The 25,261-nt window shown below is 36.8% G+C and overlaps 1 protein-coding gene across 11 annotated transcripts in view; it reads right to left on the bottom strand.

Annotated features, from left to right (window-relative positions):
* Nucleotides 1-25,261, bottom strand: part of CHL1 (cell adhesion molecule L1 like) — a 209,574-nt gene that overhangs the window by 154,298 nt on the left and 30,015 nt on the right. For 7 of the 11 annotated variants that reach the window (XM_055380962.2, XM_055380956.2, XM_055380957.2 and 4 more), the window contains one exon: nt 7,254-7,318. The exons of the other annotated variants lie outside the window; for them this stretch is intronic. The gene's annotated coding sequence lies outside the window, so the exon portion shown is untranslated. The remainder of the gene's footprint in view (nt 1-7,253; nt 7,319-25,261) is intronic. 11 annotated transcript variants of the gene reach the window in all.

Genomic DNA, 25,261 nt, shown 5'->3' with positions numbered 1-25,261 from the left:
TGTTTTAAACAGGACTGTAAAAATGTGACAATTACAAAAAGAATGATTTGAGAAACCAACCATAATGGGAAATTAAACATCCCACTGAAACACTTTAAAGGCTTTTTAGTAGAAGAAATATGTGCTATAAAATTTAATCTAAGATAATAGAAACTTCTAAGTGTGTATTAAAGAAATATAAGTAAAATTGCTAACGGGTGGAATTATGCCTCTTTTAAAAAGTCTACTTTCCAAAAACAACACTTTTTCTAACTTTCCAGGATATAGGCTTCCCATGAGATCTAGACAGAAATTTCCAGCTTTACATTTGCTTGCAAAGTCATGGAAATGTAGAGCTGAAAGAAATCTTGAAACCATTTAATCCAACATCCCCCCATTTTAAAGAAGTGTGAAATTGAAACTCAAAGAGATAAAATGGTTTGCCTAAAATCACATTGCAAATCAGCACTATGTTGATGACACTGATAACACACAGTAGTTGAGATGATTATCTGAGATAAGGATTATGAGCCCACTTTACAGATTAGCAGCCTCAGGTTCAGAGAGGTTGACTAGTTTGTCCAAATCTTCAACCAAAAAGTTGCTGAGTTAAAGCTGGAACTCATATTTTTCTGGAACTGAAATCCATTCTCAGTAAATTATCTACAGCACTGTCTGTCCTCTGCCTGATAGGTGGACTAATTTTTTACCTCCCCAGCACAGATGGATTCCACATCTATCTTAAGAAAAATGAAAGCATTCTAATAAAGTTCCCAATCAAATGGATCCTTCTAGTCTTACTTTCTGGTTTAGTTTACTTCTCATGTCTGATCAGGCATTTGTTGCTCAGAGAAGCCTTCTCTGGCCACCACAGGTCAAATCACCATATTCTAGCACTTATTAGAGCAGCAATTTTACATTTGTTTGCATTACAACTTGAATAACATGTCTGCCTTTATAGGATTATAAGCTTCATGCGGATAAGAACTGTGTCTCTCTTTGCGACTGTATCTTCAACCCTGTGGCTCTTAACAGCTACACAAAAACAATCGTAGAATAAATGCCTTTGAAAATGCTTAATTCCTACAAACTAATAGGGCACCCTATAATTAGACAACTAGAAAGACATTTCATAAGAGGATCACTTTCATTTTCACTGTCATTTTACACATGGCACAGGTTTAAAATGTCATAAAATATACAAAGCATAATGACAGGAGAATATAATAAATAGGAACTGAAAGAGATCAGAATATGTCACCCCAAAATATGCCACTTTGGCATAAGGTTTACTTTGAGCTGAAGGCAGTCAGCAAGCAGCAAACACAGAAAGAGCTCTTTGCCTCCCCACTATAGGCCTAAAAGGAGGACATACACTTCCTTTTGTGAGGGTCTTCCCTCTTCCCACTGCTGTACCAGGAGGACAACCACTATCACTGGAGACAGAAACTCAGTACTGAGATAGATCTGCACAGACAAATCTTACTAAAAATAACCCTAATCTTCCACTAGGTTTGCCCATATACTTAACTTCTCACCATTAACTGTTCCTAGAAGCCTAAATCTCTTTTCCTTTGTCTTGTCACTTCTACACAATTTATCACCCTTAGTTAAAATGGTATACAAACCTGGTCTAATTGCTTTTTTGAGTTTTCACTTCTTTACTATGACATCCTCTCTGCATGTAAAAATTAAATTACGAATATCAAATAAAATTTGTGGCTTGTAATCCCAGCAATTTGGGAGGCTGAGGCAGGAGAATTGCTTGAGCTCAGGAGTTCAAGACCAGCCTGGGCAACATAGTGTGACCCCATCTCTATGAATATAAAAAATTAGCCAGGTGTGGTGATGCACGCCTGTAGTCCCAGCTGCTCAAGAGGCTAAGGCAAGAGAATCATTTGAGCCTGGGAGATCAAGGCTGCAATGAGCTATGATTGCACCACTACACTCCAACCTGGGTGACAGAGTGAGACTTGTCTCAAAAAAAAAAAGTATGCTTTTTTTTTTTCCTATTAATCTGTCTTTTGTTAGTTTAGTTCACAGTCCCCAGGTACAGATTTTAGAAGAATAGAGAAACAGGATTTTTCCTCCACATATAATATTCATACAGAGTTAGGGAGCTGGCTATATTCACAGTATGTACTGAAACAACAAAAAATACATAGGCTTGATATAACTGGTTAACAGGAAGTTAACAATTAGTATGTTACCATGGACCAAAGTCTGTGACCAACTTAAATTCAATAGGCAATAGTCTCTCAAATATACAATTATTTACCTGCTGTTTGCAACTGTGAAGAGAATCTTAATGTATGCATTTGAAGGGCTACAAGTAAAGGGAAGCAACTGCAGCAAAAGGCGCTGCCTAATAATGCCTGTTTGCAAAGAAGTTACTTAAGCCAATAGTGCCAGTTTCTCACTCTTTTGAAGGTAGAACTCAAACATGCCATAATAAAATTCATTTTCATTTTTCTAATAATGCATGCTATCCTTAAGAAAGGTAGATTATATTGCACAGGGTTCTTAGTGAGCTTTGATATGTTTCTTCTTTTTTCCCCTTTCTTCTTTCTGATTTTGTTCCCTCCTTCAGGGTGGGGATGTTGTGGTAAATGTGAAGAATCTTTGATCTTTGTGCATGAGGCTTCCTTCCACTGCAAATCAATTATCAGAGATTAAATTTGCCTTTGATTAGAGGCTCTGATTTACTTTTTAATTCCCTGCTTCATCACTAGGCTCTGAGATGTGTCCGCTCTTTGCCCTCTGCAGTGGTGTTGGTGATAATAGTGATATATTTCGCTGGTTTGTTTCCTTTCCAAGACCTCAAATATCTGCCAAATATCTGCACGCGTGTGCAGTCCAATAAAATCCACTGTTTAGAAGAGATGTCTGTGATTTGTGTCAATGTTTTACATGGTATTTTTCTCCAGCAAGAATTGCCTTAGGGCAAAAATAGCATTTTCTTGAGGAAACACAATTTTCTCCTTTCATTGGATTTTGCTCTGAGTTATTTGTTTAGCTGTGCTACATATTTCCATGGACATTTTATATGTGCAGTCTGTCATGTTGCTACTTGAACAGTCCTTTTAAATGTCAATATAAGATTAAAAGTGTCTGCTTATGAAAGAGATCACCCAAGTTTTGCTGAGTTTCAGTATCTTTTACTCTTTAATATTTTAATGGTCATTATAGTCAGTCTTTTCTCTGCAATGCAGTAGCAACTGAGGAACTGTTTTCTTTTGATGAAATGAATCTGCCTTCTGAATTTGGAAAGAAAGAAAAAATTAACTTAAAAAAAGGCTATGAAGATTGAGCTTGAGCCTATTAAAATCTTACAAACAAAAACAGAGGGACAGAGGAAATTTTGGAAGTAATAAATACATTTATTACCTTGATTGCAGTGACAGTCTCAAGAGTCCTCGGATATGTCCAAACTCATCAAATTGTACACATTAAATACGTCATTTGTGTATCAGTTATACCTCAATAAAATTATTAATAAAAACCAATAGACTGACAGTAACGACAAAAACCTACAAAATGATCACAGACCTATGCTTTAAAATGTAATTCTTCATATAGTGCTCATTCTATAATCTTTTGATTTTGAGATGTCATTTTCCTAGTGACTTAAAATCTACCTGTAGCATTATAATGAAATATTTGTATACCTCAGCTTCCCTTCGGAGACCTAACTGAATTTTCATGCCTTGGAAATCAAATTTATTTGTGTATGTGATTTGAGTAAAAACAACTTCAATAAAACTCCAGTTGAAACAAATGTATTTTTGGCACCTCAATACCAAAATTATGTATGCAATTTGGAGGTAATCCAAAGAACAGCTGAGAGAGGATGAAGGGAATGGGGTGTTTGGCTAAGGAAGAAATGTGAGGCTTCTGAATGCCCCCAGAGTGGGTGAACAACAAGAAAGGAACATAACAGCCCATAAATATTTAAAAGGTATAGACATCAAATATGGATAGGAATGATTAATTCTGGGACAAGGGCATGGAGCTAGTTCTGCTGCACTCATATCCTCATATCATGGGAAAGAAAAAAAAAGGATATGGGGTAGCATCATTGCTGAAGAGCATACAACTTCGATTATTTATGCACAATGTTCTAGCATCCGGTGGAATCTTTCATCACCTCTGAATGCATCTGAAGAGATGTTGAAAATCTATGCATATTTATTTAACAGAGGTGAACTTCTTGACCAGGGTCCCACTTGGCTAGGTGGGGCTATCAGAGATCTGATAGTTAAGGCAACATTAAGACTCATCAGTAACCATGTTTAAGTGTAAACGGAAACTTAGCAAGACTGCCAAGATAACAGGATCCAGAGAGGCAATCTCAGAACTTCTCAGCCCAGAAAGTGTTCAAAAAGTGATCCATCAGGAAAATCTTTCCCTCCTTCTGTTCCTCTCTCTCTTCTTCTTTCTCCCCACCTCTACACTTACAAAGCGTCTAATATGCCCCAGATTGTGTTCTCAGAGGTAATGATGAAAATAAAAATTTAACTTGAACTCTGCTCTCAAAGATGTGTTCATGAGACCAATGTGTAGAGAATTAATTTCAACTGAGCATGAAGCATGTAAACAGAGCTAGAAGGAGACAGAGGCAAGATGGGTCAAACAAATTGCATTTGTGCAGTATGTGCAGCTCATTGTCCTGAGAACATTTAAAAAGGAGGATTTGGTTAATCGTGTCCTCCTCAGGGTACAGGAGCCAAGCCCTGGTGTAACTAAGCATTTGAATGGTCTCTAGCAGTAGATTTGTGTGTCATTGGAAAATAATCAATATCTTTATAAAAACTTCACAGACCACCAAGAGAAGGCAGCTGTTAACGTCTCATAGGATAGAACTTTATTAAGACTGAAATGAAAATACTGTTCTCTCTTCTCTACTCTCTTTATGTCTCTGACATAAAATAAGTCATCCAAATCCATAAATCAGTATGAGATGCAGTGTGTAGAGATAAGTACCATCAAGCAGTCTCGGCACATGACCCAAGGTGACCACACAGCACATGTTTTATCATGATCTTCTGCAGCAAAAATGTAGTCTCTGTCATTCAACTACTTCAGCCTTCTGTTAAGATGCATGGATAACATCACCTTTGGATAAATTACACATAAGTGTAGCAATAATTGAAATGTTATATATAAATCTATATTCAGCTGATAGGCACAAACTCTATCTCATAAGATTTCTAACAGTTAAACTGCTTATTGTGCCCGAAGTTCAGATAAATTTGGGTGTTGAAACATGTAAAAACAAAATTAGCATTCATATGTTGTAATCTAAACAGAGCTTGAAGATTATTTTACTCCATCGTTTTAAAATTCTTGAGAGGTTGGGTATTCTGGGAGGAAATTTCCGAACAAGAGATTCTGAAAAGAAAAATCAAGATTAGGTAAATGCGTGTTTGTGTGTGGGTGTGGGTATGGGTGTTTTATGACTACGATTCCACAAACCCTTCCTGGAACCTGATGGCTGATTTCCCTAGCACAATGAAAACTGACAGTAAGGGAACTTATTTTGTAGAATTAAATAATGATTTCATCAATCACCAAGAGGAACACAAGAAATAAACATAATTCAATAAAATACAGGAAAGAATGCAGGGCTATGAGCAAGAAGGGTGTTTTGCAGGTTACCATCAATTTTCATGATGTCAAGAGACATAATTATTAATACATCATCATGACACAACCACAATTACAGTTTCTCATAGTAGTATGATAATCTCTTTTTTAAAATTTAATACCCTGGGTATTGTATTTTGTTCATTACTATCTCAGAAGATTTACCTATGTTTCTTATGAACTAGAAATTCATTTAAAGTGAAATCATAAAAGTGTTTTAATGGAATAAATGTATCCTACACAATCATCATCAAAGGAATTGATTAATCAGGTTTTGGGAAGAGTTTTCTCTAAGGATATTAGAATATACTTCAAACCATTTTTAATGTTACAAGAGACTTTCAGATGCCCTGTGGTTAGAAAGTCTGTACGGAGAACCCCTCTTGGAGAAAGTTCCCAAGTGAAGATCTAAAAATAGTGGAGGGCAAAACCACTCCAGTGGATGAGAGAAGAGAGCAAATGTTTTTCAAAGCACAGAGAGTTTCCTCACAGACTTGTTCTTGGTATGGCCCGCATTCATTTAGAAGGCTGCTGGGGGTTACCAGGAACCAGGTATGCTAACAGTAACCCATAAAGTCAAGATTCTCTATCTCTTTCCACATTGTCTTCATTATTTTATATTTGTATTAAGGTCCCATTTGCAACAAATGCATAGAAAAAAATTCTTCATGCACCAAGTAATATCTTATTTCTTCTGGAGTGCATATTCTCTTGATGACATAATGTGCTCTTGAGAAAGTAAGAAAATCATTCTTTCATCATTGAGAAAAAAATTACTCGTTTTTGTTTTTCCTCCAATCATTTTGTCTTTAAAAACTAGTCGTGATACTAATTATTGGCACTTACTGAACCAAACACAATGGTATGGACCAAACCCAGTGGTAATATTCATTATCGTAATAATCTAATTTAAGCTGCACCTGTAGGCAGTTACAACTATTATTCCAGTTTTATGATTTACAAAATGGGTCATCAAAATAGCTAAATAGCTTACCTAGAACTACATCACTGTGTGTTTGGCCCTCCTTCCAATGTGGACTTTTCTCATTGTTCCAAAGTCTTTGAAATTAGTTATAATTTTATAATTCAGCTTGGTGTTGCACAAAGAATTTGAAAAAACTCCAATCAAGGATTCAGGTCAGATTTCAAATGGATTCAAATTCAAGGAACAGTGACTGAAACTGTAAGTCGTTCAGACTATGAAGCGTGAGCTCTGTTTACCCCCTGAAAATACAGGTTTTCTCACTGAAACTTCAAGCCTCCTTAGAAGTCAACCTTCTCAAATCTCAGTGGTGAAACTATTTTTTTCTATTAAAAATGACATTTTGATAAATATTATAAATATGCCACTTTCAAATATGCCAACAGGTCAGCCAACAAGAAAAATAACTTTAAGGTAAGGGTTTTGCTCTTTCAAAAATAAGCCAGCAATTTAATGGAACTCAAAAAACAAAAAAAACCTTCACTATATGATATATCTGGTCCATATCTACGCTAAGACCGTAGTGAAGACAAAAGTTCTGCAACATCTCCTTATCCTTATCTTGTGTGGCTCCTGCCCTATGTACTGCAATAATTAAATACAATCAAAAATGCATAAAACAACTGAGTAAGGAAAATACTCTTACCGGTAAATTAAGTTCCCCTTAGTTCCACTATGATTTGTTTGCAGTATTAAGACAGGTTACAGCTCCTAGGGATAGATTAGAAAGTTGTAATTTTGGAAACAATTATCATTTGAGTCACTTTTAAATTAATTCTTACATTTTCTGTTTAAAAAAACGGATTTAATTTTTCTTTCTCCCCACACCCCTCAAAATTTCCACTCAAATACCTAAGCTATAGTATTGCTCTGTTGCTAAAAAAGGGGTCCTGCGAATTTCTATCAAGGAACAAAAGGAGGAGAGAGGGCAGGCATGCAAAAAGCAGCCACGTAATTACACTCCTCTTTGAAAACATTATCGATGTGTCTTCTCTCATGAATTCACGTATTTTGCAACAGACCACAACTGTAAGCATTTCTACATAGCAGTTCTCCTGACCTGTCTGGCACAATAGCTACTTGCATCTGTCTGATGCTGTGACTAATCTGTCAAAATAAAATGATATAGACCAAAACGAGGAGAGCTTCGTCAGGAAGCGTTGAAAGATCAGACCTCTGAACTACAGAGTGAACATAAGCCTTCAACTCAAGAGGTCATCTCTCACCATGGTTTGCCAAGCTGCCTATCTCTTAAAACATCAACATGTGAAATGAGGGGACTGATTCAACCAATATATCCAGTCCTTTTACTGTTCATTCCCAGGTGTCTCAAGGATTGGCTCCCAATCTCAAAAAGATTGCTTAAGCTTGTTTTTGAATGCCATCCCATGAACACGCTTTTAAAAAACTCTATTTTCTATTAGGCATCAGAACGATCGGAATAAGTCAACATTTTTTTTTGCATACCAGCTGTCATAATTTAATGACTGAACATCATTCAGAAGAGCTAAATTCCATGTAATAATTCTAACTCATTCTGGTAGAAATTACTAATTAAGGAGATTTATAAAACTACATCTTTGGCCCTAAGAAAAGGAAGGATGGCTGAAAAATTCAAACAGCTCATTTCCACTCTTGTGTATTATTTGACAATCTTTTTGGCCTTATTCCAAAAGCTGTTGCCAAGAAGTTATAAACAGATTGCAATGCCTCCAGAGAGAACCTCACACCAATACACTGAGAAGAATTCCACCCTGGCAAGTATGAGAAAAGTCGTCACTGCTTTCCAGTTGACCAAGTGACACACTGCACAGACTGTGCCCTTAATACTTTTGTTTAGTAACCTCATTTCAGCCCCACAAGGCCTACTTCTGACCGCATTATTATTACAAGCAGAAATGTTTATGGATGACTAACCATGCATGAAACTGCATTTAATATGGCTTCTGACCAATGGGTCCATGGTACACATTGTTTTAATATAATTGTGTTCACTGACTTCTGCGGGCTAATAGAAGTTTACCTAAGTAGAAGAATACAGAACCCGGCTCCCACTTTGCTGTGTCCAGCATCCTATGTGTGTTACAACAGTCTCTCCATGGGGAAAAGAAATAATGCAATGCTTGCATTTGTTGACTCAAAATGAGATTTGCTGACCCTGCTGTTCCATTTGCTGAGGTGAATGTTAAATGACTTAATCTAGAATGTTCTTTATCCCAGTGATAAAGAATGTCATGCATTCAGGATCTCCTACAGCCATGGTACCACTTTTATTGTTCTAACATTGGATCTGTCTAAGACATCTCTTCAAAATCCATCATGTCATGAAGCCACCTCAGGTGGCTCTTCCCAATGGATCCCCACTTCTTACCACTGGCAAGGACATTCATGACAACAGAGATCAGTACTTGTGCTGAATTACCCACCACACTCTCACTTAGGATTTTCAAGACAGTTGTTTGACATTAGGCATGGAAACTGTAGCTATGATCAAACTTATTTGTATGCTCACAGCAGCAGCCTACGCCCACAGAGCTCTCATCTGCTTCCTTCAACTTTGGTTCAGAAGGCATTCACATTAATCATGTATGTAAGTTCCTTGCTACTAATCTAATCTCTCTCTCTCTCTCTCTCTCTCTCTCTCTCTCTCTCTCTGTGTGTGTGTGTGTGTGTGTGTGTGTTTGTGTGCGTGTTCTTAGTGTTTATTGTAAATGAAGAATTATCTCTGTATTATTTTATTTTATTTATTTATTTATTTATTTTTGAGATGGAATCCCACTCTGTTACCCAGGCTGGAGTGCAGTGGCACAATCTCGGCTCACTGCAAGCTCCACCTCCCTGGTTCAAGCCATTCTCCCGCCTCAGCCTCCCAGGTAGCTGGGACTACAGGTACCCGCCACCACGCCTGGCTAATTTTTTGTATTTTTAGTAGAGACCGGGTTTCACCGTGTTAGCCAGGACGGTCTCGATATCCTGACCTCATGATCCGCCCCCCTTGGCCTCCCAAAGTGCTGGGATTACAGGCGTGAGCCACTGCGTCCAGCCAGTCTCTGTATTTTTAGGTTTTCTTTCATTCCTTCATGTTGTAGGTGCATGATCTCTGGAAAGAGATGCACAGACCATCCTTTAGAATGAAACAAGAAATATGGAAACATATACACACACATATATATATATATACACACACACACACGTACTTATGGTTTTTCATCTCATTTTTAAACATTTCTCTCCTTTTACTCTTTTCTTATGATAAATTTAAGCATACTAGTGTCTCTGTACAATTTAGGATATACATATAGTGGAGGGATAGGCTCAAACATTATTAGATAAGGGTATATACACAATACACTACTATAATCTAAGAAAACGTCTTTCTAATTTTGTTTTTGTTATATTAACGTGACATACAATCCTTTGAATTTATTTACTCTGGAAAGCATTTACCCTTTCCCTCACCACCATTGACATAGATACTAACGTCTTATTCTCTGTTATTAGTGAAAAGTTGTTTTTTTTTTCAAAGTCCCTTAGTTTCTTTTACTTAAGAGATACAAATAAATATACTCACCAAATGTAAAACAAGAATGGAGAGGAATATTCAAAAGAAAATATTAAAAAGAAAGTAATTTAAGGCGAAACAACATTTGGGTCCTTATTGGTTGTGTGCTTTGTAACTAAGATTTAAAAAGTATGACTGAAAGAAAATATAGTATATGCACAAAAAACTAGTTAAATTAAACTCTACTGACTTGAGGCAAAGTGAAAAAAAAAACAGAGAGAAGTATACTGGAAGGAGAAACAGCACTCGCTGAAGAGCAAGATACAGTAAAAACTGGGTTATGAGGGTACACTCAGCAAACAACCTACCCATGGCTGGTGTAACATGAGGGCTGTGGATCAGCAGAAGTCAGGGTCACTTGTTTTCTGAATATGAGCATGTTGTGACTCTGAAGTTATCTAACATTTGAAAGTAGTACTTTTCACACAACATACCCTCTACAGCAAACCTATGACTTCATTAGATGCTCAGCAAGAGAAATGGTGATTGCTTGCTATGCTGGAAGAAAAGTTGGCTTCACAAGACATTTTGAGACATGTCATTTTAAGACATGACTCCTTTCTAAGCTATTTATAAGATAAATTTCTCCTTATGCACTGAACTGACAACAAATCATAAGTAATTTGAAACTCCATCTAGACAAAATTAACTAAAGGCCTAACAGCTATAAATATTCCTACTTCCTTTTATTCTGTATTTAACATAAGAAATCTTGAGTTCCATAAGGGCATATATTAGTTGTACCAATGTCACTGCCTGGCACCATAATAAAACATAATATATACTCTTTGGATAAGGCCATAATCACCAAAACAGCATGGTACATGTATAAAACTAGGCACATACACCAGTGGAACAGAATAGAGAACGCAGAAAAAAACCCAAATACTTACAACCAACTGATCTTCTACAAAGCAAACAAAAACATAAAGTGGGGAAAGAACACCCTATTTAACAAATGATGCTGGGATAATTGGCAAGCCACATGTAGGAGAATGAAACTGGATCCTCATCTCCTACCTTATACAAAAATCAACTCAAGAGGGATCAGGGACTTAAATATAAGACCCGATACCTATAAAAATTCCAGAAGATAACATCAGAAAAACTCTTCTAGACATTGGCTTAGGCAAAGGCTTCATGACCAAGAATTCAAAAGAAAATGCAACAAAAACAAAGATAAATAGGTGGGACTTAATTAAAGAGCTTCTGCTCAGCAAAATGAACAGTCAGCAGAATAAATAGACAACCCACAGAGTGGGAGAAAATCTTCACAATCTATACATCCAACAAAGGACTGACATCCAGAATCTACAAGGAACTCAAACAAATTAGCAAGAATAAAACAAAAAATCCCATCATAAAGTGGGCCAAGGACATGAATAGACAGTTCTCAAAAGAAGATATACATATGGCCAACAAACATACAAAAAAAATGCTCAACATCACTAATGATCAGGGAAATGCAAATCAAAACTACATCTCTGTACCACCTGACTCCTGCAAGAATGGCCATAATGAAAAAAATTTTAAAAATAGTAGATGTTGGTGTGGATGCAGTGAAAAGGGAGCACTTCTACACTGCTGGTGAGAATGTCAACTAGCACAACCACTATGGAAAACAGTACGGAGATTCCTTACAGAACTAAAAGTAGCTCTACCATTTGATTCAGCAATCCCACTACTGGGTATCTACCCAGAGGAAAAGAAGTCATTACACAAAAAAGGTACCTGCACATGCATGTTTATAGCAGCACAATTTGCAATCACAAAAACGTGGAACCAGCCCAAATGTCCATCAATCAACAAGTGGATAAAGAAATTGTGATAAATATATATGATGGAATACTACTCAGCCATAAAAAGGAGGAAATTAACCACATTCACAGCACCCTGGATGGAACTGGAGACTATTATTCTAAGTGAAGTAACTGAGGAATGGAAAACCAAAAATCCTATGTTCTCACTCTTAAGTGGGAGCTAAGCTATGAGGATGCAAAGGCATAAGAATGACTTTGGGGACTTGGGGGAAAGGGTGGGAGAGGGGTGAGGGATAAAAGACTACAAATTGGGTTCATTGTATACTGCTTGGGTAATGAGTGCACCAAAATCTCACAAATCAGCATAAAAGAACTTATGCAACCAAATACCACCCGTTTCCCAAAAGCCTATGAAAAAATAATTTTAAAATATATATATATATATACTGTTTAGATGAATTAATGAATGAATGCATTAAAGCTACACGTATCAATTAATAGTAGTATTCATAGTTCCTTCACCTTACAGTCACAAGTATGAATGTCATAGCTTCATAGAGCAGGAGAGAGCACATTACCACCACAGTGTCTGTCAAAAGAGATGCTGCAGCAGAGAAAAAAGAGACAGACAGACTGAAAATGGAGCAAGTGTGCACTTACTTGTTATGTGATTGTAAGCTAATCAAGTAGCCTTTTAGAATTCCAGTTGTCTCATTGGTAGATAAGGGATAATAGTATCTGTTTTGCAGAATGGCTTGGAGGAATAGTACTAACATGCAAAAATTGCTTAGCACTAGGCTGAGATCTAGCCGGTGCTCCGTGATAAGCAAGGGGCAGCTGTGGTAGCAGCAGCCACATCATTGTCCTGATTGATGATGTCCAATGAAGCCGGGAGGGACACTTGAGATCAGTCTCCGGGTTCCCCCTACTTGAAAGTCCCCACTCAACTCGGCCATCAGGAGGAAATCACACAGTACCCCACATGGTAGCATATGAACCTTGACAGCTGCTATATAAGCCACATGTGTGAGCAGCTACATGCCTTATTCTCACAAGACAAAAAAAAAAAGGTTTTTTGTTTTGTTTTGTTTGTTTGTTTGTTTTAGAAGTCTTGCTCTTGTCACCCAGGCTGGAGTGCAATGGCACGATTTTGGCTCACTACAACCTCTGCTTCCTGGGTTCAAGCAATTCCCCTGCCTCAGCCTCCTGAGTAGCTGGGATTACAGACACCTGCCACCACATCCAGAATTTTTTTTTTTTTTGTATTTTTAGTAGAGACGGGGTTTCACCATGTTAGCTAGGGTGGTCTCGAACTCCTGACCTCAGGTGATCCACCGACCTCGGCCTCCCAAAGTGCTGGGATTATAGGCGTGAGCCACTGTACCTGGCCAGAAAAGGGTTTCTTTACAATGTTTTATGCAAGATTTTGAGTTCCTTAAGTCCAGGTCGGGAAAAATGATCTTATTAATTTTTGCCTTCCTAATACTCAAGCACAATGGCTGTCAGATTGCCAAATATTGGTTGCTTAATACACATATGTTGACAAAAAATGCCTATTCTACATAGATGTGTATGCATTTGAGATCAAAACTGGCTATTTTTTTTTATTTTTTTCCTTTAAAAAATGTATCTGATCTCAATTGATCTTTAAACACTGGAGATTTTGAGTGATTTTTTAAATTGCTAGAAAAGGCTGTGAGCACCTCAGCTTTTAGTCAATATTTAGGTCAATATTCTTAAGAAACTGGGATTGAAAACACCTCTTTTTTGGTCATCAACTAACATTTACCTGACAGGAATCAGTTCTTGATTCAAATCATGGAGGCCCAGACCCTCAAAATGTGTGCCAAAATACTCAATAAAAATTTGAATGACTGTATCTTTCAAAAAGGAAAATGGTACATGAGGCACATAATATTCCCTAGGTTATAAGCTACTGGCACTGCAAAAATGAACACACAGACAGAAATTCTTCAATATGTCTAACATAAAATGATGTACAATAAAGTAAGAACTAGAAAAAATATGATACGCTGTTAATGTTGGCTTTTGGGAATTATTTATCAGCAAAACCTTATATAGGCAATGTGAAGATGTTCAACTTTTTCTAAGAATACTTCTGAAAGAGCATTCTAAATAGAAATAGCCCCTATTTCTGATCACGAGTTTTAGCATTTCTTTACTAAATCACAGATATTGACTCTCCACTAAACATCATATGTGATTTTTTTCTAATATCAGTTGAAGACAGATTATATGTCAGATGTCATATTTAATAATTTAGTATAATCTCACGTAATACAAGTACCTTTAATATGGGTACCACTAACTTTAATTTTACAGAAGATTAAACGAATTCAAATAAGTTAGGTATGATTTACAAAGTCACAATGACAATAAATGTCAGCACCAAGATACGAACCTAATGTGTGTAACCTCAAGGCCTGTGCCTTTGTCTATGGTAGACCCTCTTTCTTATTGCATCACTCATCTAAAATACTTTGAGAGAAGGACTCCACACTGGTTATACCTCAGTCTTTTACTATTTTTAAGTTATATTCAACTGTCTAAAGGAGGCTGTATTTTAGCCTGTTTTCACAGTGCTACAAAGAGCTTCCTGAGACTGGGTAATTTATAAAGAAAAGAGGTTTAATTGACTCACAGTTCTGCATGGCTTGGGAAGCCTCAGGAGACTTACAATCATGGCGGAAGGTGAAGGGGAAGGAAGGGACGTCCTGCATGGTGGCAGGAGAGAGACAGAGTGAGTGGGGAACTTCCACACACTTTTAAACCATCAGATCTTGTGAGACCTCACTCACTATCATGAGAACAGCATGGGGGAAACCACCCCCATAATCCAATCACCTCCCACCAGGTCCGTCCCCCAACACATGGGGATTACAATTTGACATAAGATTTAGGTGAGAACACAGAGCCAAACCATATTAGAAGCCAACAGCGTAACAGAGAGATATCAGCGAAGAACATTCCAAGGCAAGTCAGAGGTCCTAACGAGTTTGATTCCTTGCTATGTCAGTAACACTCCCTATTAATGACGTGTTTCCTAACTAACTGGGGCCTCAAATTCCTTATCCACGACATGAGAATTTTAACTGAATGCTATTTACAAGGTTTTTTTTTTTGCCCTAAAAGTCTATGATTATTTTTAAAAAACTCCCTAATGATGGGACTGAAGGAGGTACAGAGAAAGGCACTACATTATTTAAGAGGCTGGGGCCATGGGATTCACACAGAGGAAGATTAGAAACATTAGAAATCTTTAGTGTGGAAAGATGAATACACAGAACAGATAGACTGAAATAAAATCTTAAGGGGCACAGAAAATGTGACTATAATGTTTTCTACAACCTTGGCCTGTTACAACTTGGAAGACAGGAGATCCTCCAGAAATAAATTGAGGGCAAATCATACACAATAGAATTATATTACTATAATAGAGCATATATGTTAAAGAAATAAATAGCTTCCAAAAAAGGAGAGACACATTTTTGGCCAGTGCAGGCATAGTTTATTCATAGAAATGAGGATATGCATTTCATCGTTACTGTCCAAGAACATCATGGAGAACCAAGACACATTCTCAAGAACACTTCCCTTCCCTATAGAAGGCTGACCTAGAAGGACCTGGGGCTGACTGATGATATCAATAACACTCAGACACTTTGGGGTTTTCATCCAGCTCCAGCATATAGCACAAAACAGGTCATCACTAAATATTTTCTTGAGTGAATGAATAAGCTCTGCCACTTACTAGCTGTGTCACTTTGGGAAAGTTAGTTAACTCCTGTTTTTTTTCTGCAGCCGGAAGTGGATATGACAAAGCTCCTGGGAAACCAGCTATAGCCAATTCATCATAGTAGAATATCAAGCAGGTGGAGCAGGGCCTGAGGCTAAATGCTGCCACACAAGGTCCAAATCTGTTATCATTCAGACGCTGGTCTTCCCACCATGAATGCTGAGGCAGCCAAACAATCCTTGAGGCCATGTTTCAAGCATGTTGCATAGTCAAACCTCAAAACTCGGATCCCAGCACCAATACCAAATCATGAAACGTAAAAGCCCCACCTCCAGAAGCCAGAGGCCCTCTTCTGGAGGTGCTAGTCCTCTGTTTCCCACCTTGGAGTATGACGGCAGAGGCATCTCTTGTTTTCTCACTACTATCAAAGATAGTATACAGAAAGAAATCATGTTTGAAACAGTCTTGAAAGCAATAAGCAAAAATGTCAATGTTTTAAGTTAAGAATAAATCAAATAGATAATCTTTTAGATCTCAAATAGGACCCAGTTCTGACTTTATATTACTTTCTAATGCAAATAGAGATGGCCTCCCCTGGAAGTAGAAGGCCATTAAAATTTGTGGTAGTAATTCTGCAAACAATTTATAGAGAAGCAGTATGTTTTTCTATATAGTCCAAAATGTATCTGATAGTAACCTCAGATACCACCTTGAACTAATGCCTGATCACACCAGTTAATTGTGGGCAAGTTAATACCAATGTCAAGCTTCTTTGTTAATGATAATGGGATACATTTATACAGGGCTAACTATAGGCCAGGCACTCTCTTAAGTGCTTTACATTTTATTAACCCATTTTATCCTTACGACCCATGAGGTAGATACTGTTTTGCTTTTTTTTTAATGTCCTCATTTAACAATGACCAAACTAAGGCATAAAGGAGTTACATATTGCCTAATGTCACATGACCATTTCTCCAGGATGGAGCTTTATAATTTTGATAACCTTAAATATTGCCATAGGTGTTACCGTAGCAACAGTACACCTTTAAAGCAAACTCTTGTTCTTTATGGCCGCAAGATTAGTGACACAAATATTTTTAATAATGTTTAGAAAGCAGAATTATAAATCATTAAGTCACGCTGAAATACATATGAAAACTGCCTGGAAGTCTTTTAGGCTTATTTAGGTGTGAAAAGATGTTAACATCACTATTATGAAGCATTTCTGTCCCAGAGCATTGTACAAAGGGTCTTTGTTTATTCATCCAAGAACATATTACTTGACTATTCTGTGTCTGGCACTGCACTCAAGGCACACACATGAATGGGGAGCCCTGTGTCCCCAAAATAGGAACTTGTCTAAACATAGCCAATCTCAGGATATTACTCTGTTTCCTGCTTGAGCCATTGCACCTGCTGCTTTGGACGGAGTATTTGCTCAAGTGGCTTTTAACCTCTGACCACCCTCCAAGATCCGTGCATCACCAGCGTGGGGGCCTCAGAATCCCGTCCTCTCCCAAAGCAAACCAAGAGCTAAACTTTCTGTTTTCCTTTAAATATCACTAACTTTCAGTACTTTAAATATCACTAATTTTCACACTCCCCAGCTATTTTCAGGGCTGTCTTTGTATTTTAGTCTTGATAACTACGTAACGTCTCATGCTGCAGTGAACCTTGGGAGACAATAAATAATTTTCAAGTAGTTTCACTCTTTCACCAGCAGAAACTCGCTTTCTACCCATGAAGTCAGGTTGGAAAGGATTTGTAGGAGACAGCAATCGGTTAAGGTGGATAATTGTGGGTGTTTTGTTTTATTATAAAAGTAACAAATTCTCACTCTAGATATTTGGTAAAACACAAATATATATGTATACATACATACATATATACATATATATACACACACATATACATAATAAAATGGACATCATCTGTCAAATAATATTTTAGTGTATTTCCTTCCTCAGTTGATAAATTAATATTCACCCCAGTGCTATAGCTACACTCATATACACACATACAGATATGTGTATGAATACCTTACATATGAAAAAATCATATGCTATTTATCTCTACATAACATTATGAGCATTTTGACTTCTTTAAATATTCTAACATAGATTTTTATGTTCATTTGGCCAGTATGCACAGATCTAGAAATCTAACTAAATTTGGATTAAACATATTAATATATCACCAAATACCAATGGAAAAATCTTTACTGAGTGTAATTTATAACAATAAAATTTGGGTAACAACCTAAGTGCCCAATAATTGAGAAATAATTAAATATGTGGAATATAGTTATGTATTAGAAAAGTTTATAATTTTAAAAAGTTGTGTTTTTAAAGAATAATGAATGCTGAGACTTTGTATAATATTAGGTGAAATAAAGCACTACAAAATTTTTTATAGAATGTGAGCTTAATTTTGCTCATATGAAAAATACTATGTATCAATGTCTACATGAGAAATAACATTGGAAAGAAAAACATCAAATTGCTACCATTGTTTATGGGAAGAAAGTGGTAAGGAGAGATTGAAGATGACTTAATTTAATAGATATATTTTTAATGATCATGCGTTACTTTTTTTTACATCAAAATAAACATGCTAAGAAATAAAAACAGTATTTTCTCCAAAGCCACATAGTTATTTGGTTAGGTAAGTGGCCCCGTTTAGCAAGCTACAAATGAAAGAATGGCATTCCTGTTGGGGCTGGGGGCTGGTATAGAAAAGCAAGAGATGTCATGCTCAGATAGTTAAATTTTATCTTGTAAAAGACCGTCGTGGATTTGTAGTAGGAAATGACAAGATCAGATTTATGTGTCAGGAAGATAACTCCAGTTTGGTATCTTTGTATCCTCAGATACCTTTAAGATTTCAAGGATGCTGGATGTCTTGATTCATTATGAGAGAAAGAAAAAAAAAAAGGAGGAAAGAAAGGACCAAACTGATTTTGCCAGAAATGGTTTGAGTCCAGCCATAAACTTAGAGAACAAATTTTAAGTGCTCCCTGGTTTCTTTTATAAAAAGGTCTTTGAGTAGAAAAGGAAGTGGAGTAACAGAGAAAATTCTAGACTAAAATGTAAAGTTAAATGAACAGAACATCACCATCTCAGGCACTTACTAGCTGGCCATTTAGCCAACCTCTCTGAATGTCTCTTTCTTCATTTTTTTTTTAACTGGAGCTAACAACCCCTGATTCATTTCACTCACAGGGTGGCAATGAGAATATATAAATGGCAAACTGTAACACAGAAAATATCTAACCTAATGATAATTATTATTTTATAGCTACTCATGAGCAAATAGAAACTTCGATCTGTAAAAACTATCTAAGTACAAACATCTAACTTGTAAAATTGTGAAAATAAATAGCTAATCAGCAAAGCATAAATAAATGATTCTAATGACTCTTTAAAAAACCTAAAACTGTTACAAAAGGGCATAGTAAAACGTTCAAAAAATGAAGTAGGCTATAGTTATTGAAAGGATCTAAATGTTACCTTAATTATTAAACTTCTAATTTACTATAATAATATGCTAATTATTGTAAAGTGAAAGGTAGAAAAGGTACAAATTCAATGACAATTCCCAAAATATTGTTAATGAAAATGAAATAAAAATAACTCAGTACAAAGAGCTCCAGGGACAGTGCACAAATACACCGATATACAAAAACAGTTGTGTCACTCAAAAGACCAAATTAATCATGTGTAATGACATGCCAATATACAGAATGAGATCACGATTCTCCGGTGCCTCCTCACAGTGAGCTCAGTAATGGTAGACACCAAAACCTTCTCAGTTAAGGAGATGAATATACGAATTCTAAGCATAACGTCTCGTCAGCCATCAGTTGTTGCCATGACTTGCCTTCCTGCCAAATACTGATAAGTACAGAAATCAAATATAAGGAAATCCAGAGATATTTTTAACATGAGGAGAGTCAAAATGTTGGAAACCATTCATTAAAATATATAGGGCTAGGTAAGCTGAAAGTATAGTTGAGTGTCACACCAAACACATTTAGAGATTAAGAAATAAGGTCTAGGTCGGGTGCGGTAGTTCACGCCTGTAATCCCAGCACTTTGAGAGGCCAAGGAGGGAGGATCACCAGAGGTCAGGAGTTTGAGACCAGCCTAGCCAACATGGTGAAACCCCGTCTCTACTAAAAACACAAAAATTAGCCAGGCATGGTGGCAGGCACCTGTAATCCCAGCTACTCAGGAAGCTGAGGCAGGAGAATTGCTTGAACCAGGAGGCAGAGGTTGCAATGAACCAGGATTGTGCCACTGCACTCCAGCCTGGGTGACAGAATGAGACTCCATCTCAAAAAAAAAAAAAAAAAAGGAAGAAATAAGGTTTTAAAACATGTACTCCCAACTGAAAATTTCAATGAATATAAACTTCTTTTTTTATTAAAACCAACACTTAGCAGAAAATATAGTTAATCCAGTCTTACTTTGCAAACTTTGAAACTTAGTTCAACTAGGGGCTAAGCCTGCTTCAGTTCTCTAGGAAACTGTACATATGCAGTTATCTACTCTGTTCAAGCGGGAAGAGAGAAAAGCGGCAGTGGTAATGATGAGGGCGGTGGTGTTAACGTAAAAAAGAGAGGAGACGAAGGAGGAAGGAAAAAAATCTGCCTTAATTATGGGAAATCACCAAGGTAATTATTTTTATTTTTTACAAGTATTGTGGAAAAGTGTTCATATCTCCAGTATGCATTGTCTTTCTCCTCCCAGGGAATTCGAAAGGTAGATATTTTACTGCACAAAATTCCTGTTAGACAAAACCGATAGTAAATATAAAGCAACATATAAAATTCACCCTTCTGGTACTTAATACTAAAATAGTAGGACTCCCACTTAATGTGAAAGGAAAATTGGTTGAGATGATCAGGTTAAGGGTTCTTAACCCCATTAGGATCACAAACACATGTGAGCATCTGGGGAAAGCTAAGGATTCTTTCTCCGTAAATATGCACGTGCCTTCATCAGCACAATCTATCGAACAAAATAACAACAGTCTCGAAAATCATCTCTGATCTGGGCCATTCAAACTACTCAGACAAAGTGGAACTGAAAACAGAGATTGTTCAGCCTTAATGTAGAGAAATAAAATCTATTGTAATTGCTTAGTAGAGTTTTATTGCAATCCACCTATAAGAATATAAGAGTCTACATTTTACCACAATATAAAAATGATTTTTAAATTAAACCCTTGAAACAACTATTCATGTTCATTTTACTAGGTTTATTTATAAATGATGAAAAATAAAATTAATTTACAGACTAAATTACTTCCTTAGTGTCATACATAACAAGTGACAAAGGTCAAGTGTGGCACCCAAGTATTGTGATTCTAATTCTAGTCCTTCTGTAACAATATTGTAACCCAATCACTCTGTCAAAAAAAAAAAAGGTTTATACTTTCTGAAGGTGGATGTTTAAAAAGGCACAAAACAAAGTCAGTCTTTCACTAGAAACAAAATCATATTTTTTTCAAGTCATCAGCTGGTGGTTTGTTACGAATGTGTGAACAGGCTGTGGATGCAGAGCCTTCCTACTTGGGATTTTGTCAGTGTTAAGCCTTTGCTTTCATCTATTCCTGTTTAATGTGAATGACACAAAAGCCAGAAAGAGTCACCACTTCCTTCATCTCTTCACATAATCCAGGCATCATATAGGAGCTTAAAAGACATGTTTTCTTCTCTTCATTATATACTGAATGCTCAGAATTTATTATACAAGAGATCCTTTGATCTTTCAGAAACAAGCCCTTTTTGAAGCTCTGCTAACAGAGTGTTTAAAAGAGTTCTTCCAGTGGGGGCCAGTTTGTCACTCAGGACACATTTTAAGTACCCACTTTGTACAGAACCTTACTGGGCCTTTATAATACTATAGAAACTCATGGGGATAAGGAGAGAAGATCCACCCTAAACAAAACGAAGCAAGAGCTGCACAGACAAGGAGATGTGACTCTTCCCCTTCGAGAGACCATGTGCTCCGGAGGGAGAGAAATTTTATCTCATGAAGGCTGAGATGAGGGAAGAGGTGGTGGGGCACAGACAGATAATTGATTTTCAAGTTCAAGGCAAAAAGAATTTAAAGATTAAGTTCTAAACTGTGCACAGTCAACATTTTGTTTTGTTTTGTTTTTTCAAAACCATGTAAAAGAATATCAAGTCCAGCTATAAAGATTCCACTGAAACCTCAATAGGCATTTCATAATCCCACCAAGAGTCGATAAAATGTAGTAGCTGAGTATTGAACTAAGCTATTATGTGGAAAATTCAAACAAAAGTTTCCTTCCTCTAATTCTTCCAAATACACAAGTATTTCTGGAAAATACCAAGCTACGTATTGTGGAAAATGGACTGAGTTCTGCATAGCCAACACTTCTTTGAACATCCGCATTCTTTTGGTTCGAGGAATGTAGTATTGTCAGGTTGTTGTCTGCATTGATTATTCACTTAGCATACCTGGAGTGGCTGCAACTGAATTTGTTTCTGTATTTTAGCAAAAGATTTGTGGCAACTTATCAATGGGAGCATGGGGAAACTGGCTGGTCAGAGAACCTTTTGTGAATGCCATTTTCTCCTGCCATTTTTTACACATCAGTGCTGAAAATTAATGAAGTTACCGAAGGACATAACAATTAGGAAAAAAAGATTATGAAGGATTTTTAATAAATCATATTGGGCATAAAACATGCTAGCAGAAATTATAATTAATGAGAAGTGAAATGTAACACCACCTTAAAATAGAAAGCAGAGTCCCCTTGGAAACAACACATGGGGCTAATGCAAAAATCAGTGTTCACTGTGCTGGTTGCTTGCAAAATTACACAATTAATCCTGTGTAAACTAACCTATCAGCAATGCACACTGCAGGGTTGCTGATAACTATTAGGCTGCACAATGTATTAAAGAGAACCTTAATGAGATCCCATGAGAATCTAAAGATTTAAATCAGTTTTTTTTTCCTTCTGTAAAAGATCATTTTTACTCCACTTAGTGGACAATACTTTTTACATCTGATACACATATGGTCAAATCCACCATTAAATCAATCATTAGGAACCAGAAGACATTCTATTTTGAGTTTAAAACATGCCATTGAGCTGGTTTCAAAGTAGAGGATTTAGAAATCTACATAAGATGCCACCTTACTTATCTCCCTCATGGAGTTGATAGAAATCCATTGCTATCCCATATTACGGGCCTCTCACAGGGGTTAATGAGCCATTATAAAATTGCTGCGATAACACACTCTATACCATGTGAAGATATGTGGTCTCATGAGCATTCAATTTATGTTAGTTATAGTCTGCATTATTCCACAGAAGAAAATAAATATAGATGGAAAGTAACCTAAGTGTAGTCATTTGAGAAATATTTCCCCTGCTGTGTGTATGTGTGTGTGTGTGTGTGTGTGTGTGTGTACACATATTTACACTGAGTGTATGCAAACATGACTTCATCCATGTGCAGGGATCCCCTTGAACACTTAATATCTACATAAAAAGTTGTGCAAAGTTTAAGAAGGAAATAGTACAGATATTTTTCTGGTGGTTGGGGTAAGCCTTTAAGGTGTCGTTGGTGACGTTTTTCTAACTCTTAGACTAAATGTAATCCTGTCCAAAAGCACATTACCTGTGTAAAAGGTAAAAGATTCTTCAAACATTCCCCTGTGTTTTCATTGCACACTTAATTGAATTAAAATTGTCCTTAAAAAACATATTGTTTTTAAGACTATACATTCCAATAACATTAACTTTGGTTTTAACTTCTGAGTCCTGGTTCTTTCATTCCAGCTGTGGTCTTGTTGTAGATCAATTCCATTAGGCAGTGTTTGCCTCTATCGAAAAGCTGTATGCCAAAATAAATGAGTAGATGAATGGGTGATGGATAGATCGATAGTCAGACAGACAGACACAGAGATACACAAATAGATGGATAGATAGATGTGGGTGTTAACTGCAAGAAGCACAAGGAAGAATACGAGTGCTGTTATCATCTCATGGTCTCCCTTGACAGGCATTTCTGGGCTTCCTTCACTTTGGCTCCACTCCTGGAAACACACAGCGCAATACTGTAACAAAATCACTAACAGAAGTGCAAGCAATGAGTGCAGGTATCTCAAGGAGTAGAAAGATGTGAAGAAGTAGGAAGAGGCATCAAGAAGGAACTCCATAAGGAGAAAGAACGTAGAGTACAAAGAACGATTTGCCTGAAAAGCTGAGAGCTACTGGTAATAAAGAAAGCTGACATTTCATCTCTGATATGTCAGCATTAAATCTGTAGCACCTGTCCGTCCACACATGCTATTGTTTCCAGAATTCAGACTATTTTTAATCACTTTTGATTTCTATGCATGCCTTTTGTATTTGTTCTCCACATGCATATCACCTATTGTCTTTGGAAATGATATGAGCCTGATAGCCCTCATTTTCATGTAACAGTCATTGAGGATGTTTGAGAAAAGACGAGGTTTTCTGTTCATATGTTTGTCTTCCCTCTTTTGCTCAGAGTCACAATGCTCTCCAGTACTAGGAACTGGCATCACTGGAGCTTGCACACAGGTGTATTTGTATTCTAGATCCCAACTTTAGATTTCCTTCACCAGAATAAGATATCATCTTTTGTTCCTTGTGTTTCTTTTTTATATAGCTTGTCTATAAAATAGTTCAACAGAAAACAGGAAAGGAATATTTTAAAAACTACTCTCTGCTTGGGTTTAATAGATGGACATTCATGGGTGGTAGTTACTAAAGTAAAAGTAAGATGTGCATGGGATGGAAAGAAGAGGTGGATAACATTTACGCTTCTTAAACCTGTTGAAATCAACAACTGCTACTTTTTTATCAAGCATAAACATTCATTTTACCTATGAAGACTCCTGGTGAAATTATTTACCTGAAGTAATAGGCATAAATTAATCTGCCATGCATTTCAGCTTTTAGCAAAAACTTTCCATTTTCAACAAGAAAATATTTTGACAAGGAATAATATGCCCTTCTTATTCTGTTTTGAAAACTCTCCTATATGAAGTCTACTTAGAAAAGGATCCTTGTTTATCAAATTGTCTGCTAAGCATTGAGAAGGAAGGCAACATTTTGGAGAATGATTAAAAGATTGGAGAAAAATAAAAAATATAGGTACTACAGGTCGGGGGCGGTGGCTTACGCCTGTAATCTCAGCACTTTGGGAGGTCAAGGCAGGTGGATCTCCTGAGGTCAGGAGTTCAAGAACAGCCTGGCCAACACGGTGAAACCCTGTCTCTACTAAAAATACAAAAATTAGCTGGGCGTGGTGTGCGCTTGTAATCCCAGCCACTCGGGAGGCTGAGGCAGGAGAATCGATTGAATCCGGGAGTTGGAGGTTGCGGTGATGCAGTGACCCCAGATCACGCTATTGCACCCCAGCCTGGGCGACAGGGCAAAACTCCGTCTCAGAAAAAATAATACTAATAACAAAATTAAAAAATATATATGTGTGTATAATTATATATTATATAATATATAAGTATATATATACAATATTCTATTATATAATATATAAG

This window comes from Gorilla gorilla, chromosome 2, assembly GCF_029281585.2.
Source record: "Gorilla gorilla gorilla isolate KB3781 chromosome 2, NHGRI_mGorGor1-v2.1_pri, whole genome shotgun sequence".
Taxonomy (NCBI): domain Eukaryota; kingdom Metazoa; phylum Chordata; class Mammalia; order Primates; family Hominidae; genus Gorilla; species Gorilla gorilla.
This window is presented reverse-complemented; position numbering and strand designations above follow the sequence as displayed.